The 7817-nt window shown below is 27.5% G+C and overlaps 1 long non-coding RNA gene across 1 annotated transcript; it reads right to left on the bottom strand.

The window, feature by feature from the left end:
* Nucleotides 1-1321: 1321 nt before the first annotated feature.
* On the bottom strand, nt 1322-2474 carry LOC121206123 (uncharacterized). The gene is made up of 2 exons (XR_005901107.1): nt 1960-2474; nt 1322-1685 (listed from the first exon to the last, which is right to left on the bottom strand). It is a non-coding gene; the product is annotated as an uncharacterized lncRNA (long non-coding RNA).
* Between the last annotated feature and the right edge of the window lie 5343 nt (nt 2475-7817).

Below are 7817 nucleotides of genomic sequence, written 5' to 3'. Positions count from 1 at the left end.
CCAATAAGCGGTGGCCAACAGTGGAGCATGGTGGTTGGCGGTGACCATTGAAGCCAAAATCTGGAAATTTTTAGGTTTGGTTTGAAACTTTGAAAAGAAGGGATTATTTGAATTTTAATTTAATTAAAGTACATGTACTAAAATAAATTTTAATTAAAGGAAATTGTAAAAAAATAATAATTTGGGATTGCTTTTATTTAGATTGCTGAGAAAAAAATATAAGAGATCTTCTTTTCTTTCTTTTTTTTTCTCCTTTTTCGCATAAAGAACATGATGAAAAACACCTAAAAATTTTGTCAGATTTTTAGGTTAAAAACATTTAATTATTTTATGAAATTAATGAGTTTTTTTATAATTCTTTTATCATTACATATATTTTATGATTCTTTTATATATTTAAATCTATTTTTATAATTTTTTAAAATTGTATATAAATATATGATAATATATATTTTAATTAAAATTCCATGTGGAATGTTTTCATTGGCCACTTTTTTTAAATGATGTTAAAAAATTGAATTAAAATATATAATAAAATGATACTTTAGATAGCAATTGAGATATAAAAAAAATTAGATACTAAAATGAAAAAAAGGAGAAATTTTAAAAGCCAAATCATTAATTAAACTTTTTTTTAAAGAATTAAGATGTAACCTGAATGAACCAATTTTGTTAAGTAGCACACATAGACCCTAACCAGTGAACAAATATAATGCTGAAGAAATATCCAAGCATTATGCTCTAAGGCTTAAAGGTATATTTCGATATCATAGAGAAATTAGATAAAAGAATATAATTATTAGGATAGTAATTGTAATTATATTTTTTATTATTACAATAAAATTTTAATTTCAAATGGGTTAGATTGATAGAGTGTAATTATATTGTATTTTTTTACGTCATCTTCAATAATATAAGTTATAGTTATACAATTACATAATTTTAAATTTAAAAAATATTAATTATTATAAAAATTATACCTAATACTTGAGAAAATAAATCTTTAAATAGTGTCATATTTAATTTTAAATAGTGTAATTATTAATTATTATAAAAAGTATTAGATAATACAATTACTAATAAAATTAAGAAAAATGTGTGTCATATGTAATTTTATCTAATTAATCTAGCATTTAATATGTATTGAATTATTTTCTAACATGAAATACGTACTCATTGTTACCATAGATCGGTCCTTGACCAAGTATAAATAATTTATAATAAAGACTATGTAAATTGGTTAATTATTTAGTAGATAAAAAATATATATAAAAAATTCTCTCTCATTAATAAAAATGTTAGATTTTTTAAACAAGATTAGTAAAACAACATATAATTAAATTTTAGAATAAATTTTAAAATTTAAATCAAATACAAATATGTTTGGAAAGTTACAGGGTAATTGAATTTTGAGTATAATTGATTTTAATTACTCTAATTCTCATCCTCTTAACCTCCTCTAAGAACTGTAGAGGCCCAAATATGCCCGACCCAAAACCAAACTCTAGACCCAATTACAGAGCCCAAATCAGCCCCAGCCCACTATCTTAAAATTTTTCAGCAACTAACCCTAGCCACCAAGTTTTCAGCCGCCACTCCCCTCAGCCTTGGCCATCACGCGCGCCACCACCACAGTTCGGGGCACCAACCACCAGCCCTCCATGCGCCTGACACTCATCTGTCACCTGCAAAGAAAGATTCGCACGCAAGCAATAAAAACGAGGAAGAAAACGACAAAAAAATAGGAATAAATCATCTTGTAAATGGCTTTAAAAGCCAGAATCTCATCTTTGTTCAGGGGGGTTTCTGGTTTTTCTTCCGAAAATTTGGAATAGAAAAGCAAAAGATTTAAAGTTTTAAGGTGATTTTCGTATTATTTATTTAATCTTAAGTTTATTTTTTTATTTTTGTTTTTTTACATAAATATGAAAAATAAAAAGGGAGGGGAAAGGGACTTACCGAATCACGTCGCTGGAACTCCTCCCTCCCTCATCGATTTCGAACTCCAAAGGGAGAAGGGGGAAAGGAAAAAATATGTACCAAACGGAAAATAAAAAAAGAAAACCAGTTTCAAAAGAGAATAAAAAGAAAGAATAATACTTACCTCCGGCCTCTCGTCGTGTCCTTTCTGCGCGTGGTCGGCACCAAGTCCGATGGTGGTGCGGTGGCGCTCCAAGGTTGAGGTCAAAACCCAAACAAAAGGGATAAAAGGGAGGGGTGGTCTATTTTGCTGCTAGTATAAAATGGCACATGACCATTCAATTTTTTTAGTTTTTAATAATTAATGAAACCATGCCACTAACTCCATGGTCTGCATGTTTTTGCTTTTGGGAAAAATTATACAAATGGTCCCTCATCCTTTCTGGTCCTTTCAAATCAGCTCATTGTTTTTTTAAATTCACCCCAATTTTTGTATTTAAATTTCAATTTAGTCTTTTCTTTGTGGTTCTGGACTATTTTATTATCAAATTAATTATTATTATTATTATTATTATTATTATTATTATTATCATTATTATTTCTCTTTTTGTTTTTCTTATTTATTTGTCTTGTTATTATATTATTAAATTAATCGGTCTTGTAATATTATTGCTATTACTTTTATATATACATAGTTGTCTACCTAAAATCTTGTATATATATATATATATCTTATTCATCATGTGTCTACTTATATACTTTGACATAATTTCGAAACTACTTTGTTTTTAAAATTTAGTCATTCATTTGGCTAATTTTCTTATTTATGTGTTATTTATTTATTATCTTCTTTTCTATAGCTAAATTAAACATTGTTTCTATTTGCTACATTTATTCATTTTTTTAAAAAATTTCTACTTTGTGTGGTTATGGATTTTAAAATATATATATTTTTTACATTACTTATTTTAAATTCATTTATTACCATTCTAAAATTTGGTACACTTTATTTATTTTAATTTGTTTTATACCTTTTTATCATTTAATTCATTGGCCCTTATTTATCAATGTTATCATTTAAATGTTGTATGATTATTGCTATTGCATGTACTATGATTCGTTATTTGTATTTTCATATTATCGTCATTCACTTGTGTAATATTTTATTCATGTATTATTATTCCATGCACTATCATTCTATGCACATTACTATATTTTTATCTCATGTCATCGTATCGTGTATTAAACTTCAATGTTTATCCAATATGGATCGTTCCACTTTTACTCCAAACAAATAATACACGTTGTTTAAATATCAAATTCGCTACTATTCAAAAAAAGGAAAATTTCAAAGTAAGAAAATGTTTCGCATTTTGGAACATCGAAGAATTGTGCCCTAACTTACGGGGTTTCGGTTCTCTCGTTGGTTCTAAATAGCTAAATATCCTTTTGAGTTTTGAAATACACGGATTTCCAATTTAAATTAAAGACAAACTTGTGCTCGAGAGTTCATGGTATTGTGTCCTAACTTACGGGATGTGATGCTCCGATATCTCGAGACGAGGAGGTCTTTAGCAATCGTTTTGAGCTAATTCAAGAATTTTAAAATCGATGTTAATAAAAAGGGTCATATTTCAAACTCATTCCCGATTTTCAATTTTCGACCCCAAGACACTAACTAATCAATTCGGTACCAATTTTTGGGCGTGTTGAGGGTGCTAATCCTTCCTCACACGTAACCGACTCCCGATCCCGTTCCCTCGAGTTTCGTAGACCAAAAACACTGTTTTAGTAAACTAAAATGTTTTATTAAAACAAAGGCGATCCGATCACACCTAATAAGGATCGGTGGCGACTCCCGTCTTAATTTTTAAAGTCGATTTCCGTTTTCAAAAAAATAGTTTCGACAAGAATTGAAGAGTGTAATTGTGATGCTCCAATTATACTTAATTTAGAGGATGTATTAATTACAATGATTTTCCAAATATGTTATGTATGTGCAATTATAAACAAATACACCTAAATTCGATTACTAGGTGATTTTTCAAACACATCTTCAAACATTAGTTTATTCATGTTTTAGTTTAATGTATAAGCAAAGGCAAAACTAAAAAGTAGGAGGTCAAAATTAGATTTTTTTTGGGGGGGGGTTCGTTTAGGATTTAAGGTTAGTGCGTAAGATATAGGGTATGATTGTTTTAGTTTTTGCTTAGTTGGGCCAAAAGAAAATTAGAAGGATGAAAAATTGAAGGGTAGAAAACTAGAAGGATGAAAAATATTATTTTCTTTCCATGGGTGTGTTTGGTAGGAGAGATAGAAAATGGAAAGAAAAATATTTTTTTCTTTCCATCCATCGCTTCGTAGAGATAAAAATAGAAAGAAAGAAAATAAAATATTTGAAAATTGCATAATTTTGAACTAATATGCACATCTCTCTCATTTTCTCTCCTATCATCATTTCAATTTGGAATAATTAATTTTTATGCATTAGGATCTAAAATGATCTCCCTCTGGTCTTCTGTACTCTCACTTTTCTTCACAACTAAGCATACTCAAAAATTATTTTCTTTTCACTTTTCCTTTTCTTCCAACCAAACATACCCTTAAAATTTAGGTTTAGAATTTAAAATGGGAGATTTGTCATTCCTTTGTACCATGAGACACGTGGTAAATCCCCGGTTTAATTTTGAACCCCTCGTAGTGACCCCTCGCTTGGACTTACTTAGGACCTCTCGCCTAAAGATGAATGGTCAAATGGGCTCACTTGTCTCATGATGCCTTAAGGATGGTGTCAGAGTAGGACAATATATGACACAGGCAGGACCATGCAACATGTATCATAATGACAACGAACCTGTAGCAACAATGCTCGTTTGGCACATGACCTTTAAGCATTGAACATTAACCTCTAACTTGCCTACACAACCATATGGCTCGCTTCATGGTGTCATGAGACAACGGATAACCTTTTATGTAAGCCTTAACACACAAGAGAAAAAGGATCTTCTTCCTCAAGTCACTTCCTTCCCCCTCCCCCCCTTTTTTTATTTCGCATTGTCGGCTCTCCACATTGTACGAGCCAACTGAACCTCATCTCCTCCACCTTTTCCTCCTTATTGTTACCCACTATCAACAAGACTTATAGTTATATTTTGTAAAATATTTTTTTATATAATTAAAGAGAGGAATGAGGTTGCTTGAGATTAAACACAAGCTCGCACGGCCACAACGTAATGCTCTTGTCAATGGGCCAAAAAAAAATATTAAGTTACATTTGTAAACTTGAATTTTTAGAATTTAGATTTGAATTTTAAAAATACTGTAAATTGAGTACTAAACAATTTAAAAATATAACATTCAAGATAATTTCTTAAACCATGAAATTTGTTAGATTTTTTCTATTGAAGCTAAGCCATAATTAATTTGTTAGATATTTAGTAATGAATTTAAAAATTTAAAAATAATTTTATACTTTTCAAAAATATATTATATTGAATTTATTAATCAACTCTACCATTTATATATAATGAAATCCAAAACTAAAATTTAAACTTACCATAAATAAATTTGTAAAAGTATATTGAAAATAAACTACCAAAATAATAGGAAGGTGTAATTTTAGGGCATTGGGCTTACTTTGAATATTTGAACACCTTTCCTTTTTTTCTCCCAAATTGCCGTATAACAAATTTATTTTATTTTTAATTCTCGTTGCTTTATATATCATATATTGGCTACTACTTTATAGTACGTTAGGTGCCTCTTTTACAATCTTCTATATTACATTTTTTTAAAGCAAATCTTGACTTTCTTTGCTGCTTTTACTATAAAATATCTTTTTTTTTCCTTAAAAGAATTAATTTTAATAAATACAAAAGCTATAAAATAATTAATTTTTTAAAATTAGAATTAATCGAAGCTACTTTGTGAGTGATTTTTTTAAAAATAATTATATTTTGAAAGAAAGATAATTTAATTTAAATAAAAATAATAATAATTTATTGGTTTCGATAAAGAGAAAAAAGAAAAAACTTAGTCTGCAGTTTTTTATAAAGTAAAATGACATAAAAAAAATTCTTTGATTGCATTTGAGATCATATACTCAATTTGACTTCTTTTTATTTTTTTTATTTGACAAATCTCTTACTAAAGTGATATTAGGTCAATTAGTGGAATTAATTCAATTAAAAAGATAGAAAATAAGTTAAAAGTTAAAAGTAAAATGGGTTTTATTATATCTTTTAGTGATTGTTTAATTTTGGCAAACAAAAATCGATTTGAAAGTGGAATTTCCATCTTCTCCCACTTAACCATACATTGGTACCAAAATCATAGGAAAAAGAAGAAAAATTTTAATTAATTATGCATAAATTTATCAAATTCCATATGTTTTCCTTTTGCTTCTTCTTTTTTCTAATTAATACGAGGGTTAGTGGACTTTAACACCAACCAATCTGGTCATAGACCAGACAACATAAATCAATCAGTAAGAAATTGACACAAGATTTTGCCGACAAAATTTCGTCACTGATAACTTTTCTTTAATTAGTTTTAGTGACAATGCATATAATCAGACCAAATGTAATAAAATTGGAGGCAAAAGATGAGATAATCAAAATCAAACAAAAATGTCCCCACATGGATTTTTTTAAAGTAATAGTGGGTTGCATTTTCCATGTATCACGATATCTGATCCAATTCATCTTATCTCCATTCATTAAAAGTTGACAAGCTTCTAATTTTTCTTTTCCTTTTTCTAAATTTTGACTTAAACTCTTTAAAATTTAATTAATTTGTGTTTTTTACATAAAAGTGATTAAATTGTTAAAATTTTAATGCCATGGATATGGTTGTTATTGCAACAATTCACATGTATCTTATAAAACATTTTTTTTTAAATTCTACAAAGTTCATAACTTTTTAAATAATTTCTATCAATAATGAAATACATGTGAATTTCCAAACAAACTGTAATATCAGTGCCATTAAAATTTTAACAATTCAAATAATATTCTTGTTTAAGAAAAAGCAAATCGATTAAATTTTAAAGATTAGAGGTCAAGGTAATCCAAAAACACTATGGTTAAAAGTGATAAAATATGTAAATATTATGAGATAAATTTGTTATTATGCCAACAAAAAAATCTATTGATTGACTTTAATTTAAAGATTCCACAAATTTGTAAATTGATTCAACGTTGAGTGGTAAAGGATTTGTGTTCAATTTTTTAATTGACATTTATCACAAATTTGATCCCCCAAACAGTTCCTACCCTTTCCCAACAAAATTGAAAAACTAATTAGACATATTTAAAGGTCAAATTATCTGTTTAAATTTAAAGACTCATTTGATTTGAGAAGGTTTCATGAAAATTATTAAGCCTAAAAAATAAGCTTTGACAAAAATCTAGACTCATTTATAAATATGTAGGCTTAAGTTCCCATATTTAAGATCCAAGCCCACTTTTACCTTTTTAATTTTATAATGCGTTAATCTTTAGTTTGTTCTTATATAGATTATGTAATTTATATCATATAAAAATTATATATTTGTATTACTTGAAACTAGACATATCCAAACATGAAATTATATGTTCAAACTCAAAGGCTCATTTGATTTGAGAAGATTTCAAAAAAAATATTAGGTCCGAAAAATGGCTTGGGCAAAAATAGGCTCGTCTAGAAATGGGTAGGTTTGAGCTCCAATATTTAAGACCCAAGCCAGCTCGACCTTTTTAATTCTATAATGCATTATTCTTTCGTTTGTTTTTATATATATTATGTAATTTATATCATATAAAAATTATATATTTGTATGAAATATATATAATACTATAAAGTAAATATTAAGATATATGAATTTATTTATGTTTAAAAAAGAATTAATTAATATATAT

Source organism: Gossypium hirsutum, chromosome A09 (assembly GCF_007990345.1).
Source record: "Gossypium hirsutum isolate 1008001.06 chromosome A09, Gossypium_hirsutum_v2.1, whole genome shotgun sequence".
NCBI classification, from domain to species: Eukaryota; Viridiplantae; Streptophyta; class Magnoliopsida; order Malvales; family Malvaceae; genus Gossypium; species Gossypium hirsutum.
Note: the sequence above shows the minus strand (reverse complement) of the source record. Positions and strands in the feature narration are given on the sequence as shown.